Source organism: Loxodonta africana, chromosome 6, assembly GCF_030014295.1.
Source record: "Loxodonta africana isolate mLoxAfr1 chromosome 6, mLoxAfr1.hap2, whole genome shotgun sequence".
NCBI classification, from domain to species: Eukaryota; Metazoa; Chordata; class Mammalia; order Proboscidea; family Elephantidae; genus Loxodonta; species Loxodonta africana.
This window is the reverse complement of record NC_087347.1, coordinates 69527061-69536272: the sequence shown is the minus strand read 5'-3', so window position 1 is coordinate 69536272 and position 9212 is coordinate 69527061.

Genomic DNA, 9212 nt, shown 5'->3' with positions numbered 1-9212 from the left:
ATTAATGTCTTCTATAACCCAGTAGTTTTTGAGCAAGGTGTTTAGTTTCCATGTATTTGATTTTTTTTCCCCTTGCTTTTTCTGTTATTGATTTCTACTTTTATGGTTTTATGGTCAGAAAAGTTGGTTTGTAATATTTTGTTGTTTTGGATTCTGCTAAGGCTTGCTTTGTGGCCTAATATGTGGTCTATTCTGGAGAATGTTCCATGTGCACTGGAAAAGTAAGTATACTTGGCGGCTGTTGAGTGAAGTGTTCTGTATATATTTATGAGATCAAGTTGGTTGATTGTGGCATTTAGATCTTCCATGTCTTTACTAACTTCTTTCTGGATGCTCTGTCCTTCACTGAAAGTGGTGTGTTGAAGCCTCCTTCTATTACTGTGGAGCTATTTATTTCTCTTTCTAATGCTGTTGGAGTTTGTTTTATGTATTTTGGAGCCCTGTTGTTGGGTGGGTAAGTATTTCTTATGGTTATGCCCTCCTGGTGTGTTGACCCTTTAATCATTATATAGTGTCCTTCCTTATCCTTTGTGGTGGATTTTGCTTTAAAGTCTATTTTGTCAGAGATTAATATTGCCACTCTTGCTCTTTTTTCATTGTTGTTTGCTTGATATACTTTTTCCATCCTTTGAGTGTTAGTTTGTTTGTGTCTTTGAGTCTAAGGTGTGTCTCTTGTAGGCAGAATATATATAGACGGGTTGTGTCTTTTAATTCAGTCTGCCACTCTCTGTCTCTTTATTGGTGCATTTAGCCCATTTACATTCAGCATAATTATTGATAGGTATGAGTTTAGTGCTGTCATTTTGATGTATCTTTGTGTGTGTTGTTGACAGTTTCTTTGTTCCACTTAATTTTCTGTACTGAGTCATTTTTCTTTATGTATTTTCTTTTCATCTTTTTCATTGCTGTTGATTTTGTATTTGCTGAGACTTTTTTTTATTGTGATATGTAAGATTTTTAGTTTCCTTTGTGGTTATCTTAATATTTACCCTTGTTTGTCTAAGTTTAAACCAATCTTTTATTTCTTGATATCACCTTGACTTCCTCTCCATATGAAAGTTCTATGACTACATTTTCCAGTCCCTTTTTTTGGTTTGTTTTAATGTTGTCATTTTTTACATATTGATGTCTCCGTTTCCTTATTTTCAGCATTTTAGCTTTGATTTACTTTTGTGACTTCCCTTTCTGGGTTGATATCTAGTTGTTCTGTCCTGTGTTCTAGTCTTGGGTTGTTACCTGATGATATTGATTTTCTAACCAGAGGACTCCCTTTAGTATTTTTTGTAATTTTAGATTGGTTTTTACAAACTTCTTAAACTTCTGTTTATCTGGAAATGCCCTAATTTCACCATAATATTTGAGAGACAGTTTTGCTGAACATATAATTCTTAGCTGGCAATTTTTTTTCCTTCAAGGCTTTATATATGTGGACCCATTGCCTTCTTGCCTGTATGGTTTCTGCTGAGTAGTCAGAGCTCAGTCTTATCGACTCTTCTTTGTAGATGACTTTATCCCTGGCTACTCTTAAAATTCTCTCTTCATCTTTGGTTTTGGCAAGTTTGATTATATCTTTGTGACTTTCTTTGAGCTCTACTTTATGTGGGGTTCGATGACCTTCTTGGATAGATATCTTCTCATTTTTCATATCAGGGAAGTGTTCTGTCAACAAAGCTTTAACAATTCTCTCTGTATTTTCTGTTATCCCCCCTTGTTCTTGTACTCCAACCACACATACGTTATTCTTCTTGATAGAGTCTTACATAATTCTTCGGGTTTCTTCATTTTTTAAAATTCTTTTATCTGATTTTTCCTCAAATAAGTTGGTGTCAAGTGCTTTATCTTTAATCTCACTGATTCCGACTTCCATTGCCTCAGTTCTGCCCCTATGACTTTCTATTGACTTGTCTAAATCTGAAACTTTATTGATAATCTTTTGGATTTCTGTTTGCTGCTCTTGTATAACCTTCTTAAGTTCCTTTGTTGCTTTGTCTATGTGTTCCTCGGCTTGGTCTGTGTTTGCCTGATCACCTTCCTGAACCCTTGAACAACTCTTATATTAATCTTTTGAATTCTACCTCTGTTAATTTCAAGACTTTATCTTCCTCTGGGAAGTTTCTTGGTTCTTTGTTTTGGTCACGTGCTGAAGCCATCATGGTCTGCCTCTTTACAAGATTTGATATTGACTATTGCCTCCAAGCCATTAGTAAGTTATTGTATTTATTTATTTTATGCTTGCTTACCGTGTCCTAGCTTCTTGTTTTGTTTTGATATACCGACATAGGCTGGTCGTGTGAGCTACTTTGATTATTGGCATCTTTGAAGCTCTCATATCCTGTCACCAGGTAGTTAGAGCTGTTACTAGGTATGTGAGCCCAGGAGTCCATTTACTTTTCTCATGTGGATTCAGCTTTGGTGTCCAGGTCTTTGGTCACCAAGTTCATGGTACAGGCTCTCACCATAGTCCTAGATGTGTGGGGGTGACTGGAGTAGGCACAGGTATCTAGTTGCAGTAGGGGTTCATGTGCTGAGCAAGGCAGGGGGCTGACAGCTGCCCTTGAATACCTGGGTAGAAGGCATGTCCCTGTTCCCTGGAGCACATGGGTGGGTGGGTTTTGTAGCCAGACTTTGAGTACCCAATGCTGTTGACTGTAAGGACTGAGAGGCATCACTTATTCTCGGACCCCTGTCATGGGTGGCTAGGTGCAGTGGGTGGAGCCACCAGTCCCCAGGCCCCTGATGTGGGTAGGTGAGGACCCTGCTTGATGGGCAGGGTGGTGTCAAATATCATGAATCTGCCACTTCCCCTTACTGTTGCAGTTGAAAATAGACTTCAGTTGCATACCATGTCATACTGTGCTAATGAGGGCCTACACTGTTGAAATTGGCCATACATGTCTAGGCAGGGTGAAAGGCATTCAAAGTCCTTGAGCCCCTTATGTCTGTGTCTAGGCAAAGGGGCTGTGCCTGCCCTGAGCTCCTGGCTTAGGGGAGCTGGCAGATTATTTTTTCCCATTTGTTAATTCTTTCGTTCTCCAAAGCTGGGAGAATGGCACAGGATGTGTGACAGGTCCTATTTCTGGCCCAGTGGGTGCAGCATTCACTGAAGTTGGCCTGGGACCGAAGCAGAGCAGGCAAAGGGCAGGTAAATGAGAGAGAGGTACTTCCCAAGGAGAGGAAAGGTTTTTTTGATCTGCTCTGTAGGTTAGATGCTTGTACTTACCTCTCACCAATTCAGCGCCACTTCTCACTGCTTCCGGAGGTTTGAACTAACTCTGCTTCTTGGTTTCTCCTGAAGCGGAAAACGCATCCCAAGCACTACTGCTTGCTTCAGCCCACAGATGCTGATTGATCTGGCCTGCAGGGTGCCAGCCAGGTCAGGTCTGGCAAATCTTCCCTGCTTCTGAACTGTCTCTCCTTCCCCCTGCCACTCAGTCTAGGTTCTCAACATTGTTCTCGATGTTCAAAGCTCCTAGATTGTCATATATAATTGATTCACTTGTTTTGGAAGGTCTTTGTCTTAAGAGGGACCACAGGCAGCATCCGACTACTCTGCTGTCTTGGCCTCACCTTTATTCATAGGGTTTTCATTGGCTGACTCTTAGAAGTTGACACCCAGACATTTTTTCCTAGTCTGTCTTAGTCTGGAAGCTTTGCTGAAACCTGTTCACTATCATAGCAACTTGAAAGCCTCCACTGGCACAAGGGTAGTGGCTGCACAAGAGGTACATTGGCCAGGTTGAACCCCAGTCTCGAACCCACGTATCCCAAATAGAAGGCAAGAATTCTATCACTAAGCCACCGTGTTCTCCTTTATCACAATTGGGAGGCATGTAATGTCAGGTTGTCCCAATATTAGTGACGCTAGGTTTCATCACTTAGTTAAGGTGGTGATTGCCAATTCTCTCTTGTTAGAGGTAGTATATTTTCCCCCCTTCATAATTAAGCAAATTTCCCCCCAATTAACCCTTTGGGGTAGGGTGCAAAAGGTGAATGCGCTTGGCTGCTAACTGAAAGGTTAGAGGTTTGAGTCCATCCAGAGGAACCTCAGAAGAAAGGCTGGTTGATCTACTTCCAGAAAATCAGCATGTGGAGCACAGTTCTACTCTGACGTACATGGTATCTCAGCTACTGGTAATGTAATGCAATCTGAAGTACCTGTGATGTATTCTTGCCAAAAATGTTTAATCTGAATCTAAACAAATTCTTGGATTTATCTTCTAGTTTACAGGAAATGCAGGGGATATAGAAACAAATCAAATGGGCCCTGGAGAAAACAATCAGACAAACCCAAAATGTGAAACTTTCTACAATTCATTTGGCATGATCTCTTCAAAGAGTCAGTTCCATGGGAGGAAAGTGGAAGACTATTCTAGGTTAAAACAAAACAAAACTAAGGAGACATAATAACAAATGCTACATGTAATCTCTGTTTGAGTCCTGGGTTAACTAGTTATGAAAGAAATTTGAGGTACAACCGGGAAACTTTGAGTATGGACTAGATATCAAATGACATCAGAGAATTATTATTAATTTTTGTAGATGTGACATTGTTAGTGACCATGATTAATTTACAGCACCTAGCATTGCCTGGAAAGAGTCAGTGGTGGCTCAGTGGTATAATCCTTACCTTCCTTGTGTGAGACCCAGGTTCAATTCCTGGGCCAGGCACCTCACGTTTGCCAATGCACCACTGGTTTGCCAGCGGAGGCTTGCATGTGACTATGATGCTGAACAGGATTCAGCAGAGCTTCCAGACAAAAACAGAGGCCTGGTGATCTACTTCTGAAAATCAACCAGTGAAAGCCCTATGGATCACAATTGTCCAATCAGCAAACCATCAAAGGAATAGCGCCGGACCAGGCAGCATTTCCTTCTGTTGCACATGAGGTTGCTTTGAGTCGAGAGCCAACTCCATGGCAGCTAACAACAGCATATCCTGGTACATTTAATGAATGACTGGCTTGTTAAGATTGAGGGGAAGGGAGAATATTTCATATAAATCTATATATGATATAGATATATTTTTGTATAAATGAAACAAAGGTGGCTATACATACAGACTCATATGTACTTACTACATGGGGCCACTGAGTTGGAACCCACTTGATGGCACCTAACAACAACATATACTTAAATTATTGATTAAGCCTAGAAGAAAATGTAAAAGGATATATACTAAGCTATTGACTGGGGTCAAATCTGTGTAATAAGATTTGAGGGGGAAGAGATTTTTATTTTGTTTTGTTTTTTACTTTATATTCTTATTATTTAAAAACTCAGATTTAAGAAAAATAAAGCTATTGGCATATTCTGAATATAGTGACAGCTTGTATTGGTTAACAAAGCTTATAGTTTATTCCTCTATTCTAAGGATTACCTTCCTCATGTCCAAAATGTCTTCATTCAATTCCCATTCTCTTTCTTCAACCCTGATCCTATCATAATTTGCTATAAGATCTTGGAAAAATCAACTACCTGCTTTGCATAACAGCTTCTTCATTCACAAAATGAGACACACAATCCAGACAGTTCTTCCCAGCTGGTTAACTTTTGCACACTTGTGCCCTGAATGGTGATGAGAAATTGACTCCTTCTGCAGTAGGGCAGTTGAAAGGGATCTGGGGCAACCACAGCCCTCTGGCCTAATACCTCTGGCCATGAGTAGCCTTGTTCAGGGCTCCTCAGAGGAGCCTGTGCAGAGCAAGGCCTGGGGTGCATGCCAAACAAGTAGTAAGCACAATGGACATTAAGCAGCACTTGAAGTTCTGTTGTGTGTGTGTGTGGCCAAGGAGGCGCCTGCCACATGGGCATCTGCTAAGCAACCCACTGCCCATGATGGACCAGAGACCCTGGGGCTGCTACAGGTATTTGTGATCCAGGTGCCCAAGGGCACAGCACACAGCCCCAGAGGTGGTCTGTCATGGGGTGAGAGAGGAGCCTGGACTGAGCAGGGTTCCTGGTAGGCTCAGCCCCAGGCAGCGGCCATTAATATTTGTCTTAACATATAGAGGCTATTTTTATTCTTTGCATTTGATGTGCCCTTTTAATGGTGCCCAGGCTAGGTGCTGACAAGGCATTCATATTCTCAAACTAGAGCTTCAATGTGCAAATCTTGATACACAATTGTACTATTGGGTTTGAAATTCATTTGCATTATTATATGAAATTGCAATTACATTTGTCAATAAAAGAGAAGGAAGAATTATTAGATTTTTTAAATATCATTAAAATTGTAAATTTTGAATAGTTGTATAAATGGTTTTAAATATTTTATCACCTACATATGTGATCAGCATCCCTCACTGATAATGACTACTCAGAATATGAAGAATTCATCATTAAAAAGTCTGCAACAGAAACTGGGTAAAGCCATTTCAACTGTAGCCTAATATCAAAACATTATATTCACAGGAACAAGCTTAAGTTGATTATTAAAAAAAATGAAAAAAATGTATTTGAAAGTTTGATGCAAATTCAATATTTAATGTCTTTCCTAATACTCTGTATTTTTTTTATCATGATTACGTAACTTAAAGAAAACGTTATGAATTTTTTTACCAACCATCATTTAAAATCAAAAACCTGTTGCCGTTGAGTCGATTCTGACTCATAGCAGCCCTATGTACAACAAAATGAAACACTGCCTGGTCCTGTGCCATCATCATTGTTATGTTGCAGCCACTTTGTCAGTCCATCTCATTGAGGGTCTTCCTCTTTTTCGCTGCCCCTCTACTTTACCAAGCATGATGTCCTTCTCTAGGGACTGAGCCTTCCTGATAACATGTTCAAAGCACGTGAGACGAAGTCTCACCATCCTAGCTTCTAAGAAGCATTCTGGCTGTACTTCTTCCAAGACAGATTTGTTCATTCTTTTGGTAGTCCATGCTATGTTTGATACTCTTTGCCAACACCATAATTCAAATGCATCGATTCTTCTTTGGTCTTCCTTATTCATTGTCCAGGTTTTGCATGCATATGAAGCAATTGAAAATACCATGGTCTAGGTCAGGCACACCTAATCCTCAAAGTGACATCTTTGCTTTTTAACACTTTAAAGAGGTCTTTTGCAGCAGATTTGCCCAATGCAGTAAGTCTGGTTTACTCTAGCGTATTATAAAATTATCAATTTCTATATGTGCCATGATAAGAAAGAAGTTGGGAAGCCCTTATGTTGATTACTTATAAAAACGACTGCCACTACAGCCTACTCTAGGACTCACATTCCTTCCTCTCCACTCTATACACTCTCTCTTCTCTCTCATTTCAAGGACAGTCAGGACTGCAAGGCTAGACAGCAACCAAGGATCAAGTCCATGTCACACAGGATCAAGAACTAGAGCAGGGATTTTTATATCTGAGGTACCATGTGGCTCCAGGGATGGAGTGTAAGCTTAAGCAAAAACATAAAAAACAGCTAATGTCTAAAAAAACCCACACACAGTCTAGATACACAACAAATCTGGACGAATCAAAAGGATGGAATCCACGTTTTACTAAAGGACAAAAAGCAAGACCTAAATAAATGGACTGACATACCATGTTCTAGATGGAAAAACTTAGTATTGCATCCTATGTCATTTCTCAAATTAATATAAATATGTAGAATTCAAAGAAGAAAGAATAAGAACAATAAAAGTTACTGGTGGTGGCAAACACCTAGACATGCCCAAAAGTGAAGCCAGGTAATCACTCTACTTGATCACTCTTGCAATGTCTCACAGGGCACCTTGGTGTGAATATCATCTTCCTAAAGTCCTTAACTTTGTATTTTTCTATGAACCCAGAATTGATCAAGTTATTTGGGACTGTTTCATAGGAATCGAGCTCACCAAACCTTGATATGTTAACCAGACACTAAGAGTATACACTTTTCCAATGTCTAAATTACTGTCATTAGGTACCAGAAGTGTTGTGGTAAGTTGAATACATAAACAAAATTTTGTTTGTAATAATGAAATCAGAGTAACAGGAGGAGTCTAGCTTGGAGGGTTATTTCTTCCAAATTACATTAAGGCCTGCTGCAGTGCAATGAATTACTTAATATGCCCTTTCTAGCCATAGTCTCATAACTCCAGTTAAATGACTAAGTGGGACTATGGAAATAAGGTGCATGGGGCCCACGATCAGGATTGGATAGCTTGCTAATAATGTAAATAAGGTGCATGGCATCCTTGCAGGGGTGAGGCCATACAAACAAGATATATGGAACCCTAACAAGGGAATTGGTCAGTTTTGCCATTGTGCAAGGTTTAAAAGAGCAGTCGAGCCCAGAGCCGGGGGGGGGGGGGGGGGGATGGACTACTACCACCAAGAAAGAAGAACTAGGAGTGGAGCACATCTATTGGACCTGGGATCCCTGGGCTAAGACCTCCTACACACAGGAGATAGAGAGGCAGCTATAACACCAGAGGCTGTGAAAGACAATAAGAAATAGTGGCAGAGGAACGGTGGCAGCAGAGGCAGCTGAACCAGAAGATGAGACAGAGTGTGGGCCAGGAGGCCCATGGAGGAAGGTGATTATAGTGGGTGTGCTAATCCACCTAGCAGGAGAGCTGAGCACCTACCAGCCAAGGCTTACTGACAGAGTGGGGGTGCCTCTAGGCACTTATCCTCGAAGCTAAAAGAGCTTTGCAACACTCGCCCAGGGCCACTTTGAAAAGTGTGCCTGTAGGCACAGCTGAGAAGAGGCTGTCCGGATTGAAGAACTGTATCCTGGGTGCTACTGAACCTGAATTGTGACCTACTAAACCTCACAATTGTGAGTACTGTCTGTGAGTTCTGTGTGGCCATTGTGATGAAGTATCAAACCCAGCAGAGAAGCAGAGAGTGCTATGGGAGAGACAGCTAGTGTCAGAATTGGTAAAAAAAAAAAAGTTGGAGGTGGAGATACAACTATCTTCCACCTCACTGGAATCTCAGGCTGTTGATCTTGATTCTCCTTCTCCTTGTGAAGTTAGAGTAGGTCAGATGCCCCCTCCACACCATTTTTACACCAGGTGACTGGTTTCTGCCCCAGAACAGAATACCAAAAAAAAAAAAAAAAAACCCAGTGCCATCAAGTGGAGCCCAACTCTTAGTGACCCTATAGGACAGAGTAGAACTGCCCCATAGTTTCCAAGGAGCGCCTGACAGATTCAAACTGCCAACCCTTTGGTTAGCAGCCACAGCACTTAACCACTATGCCACCAGCGTTTCCCAGAACAGAGTAAAAA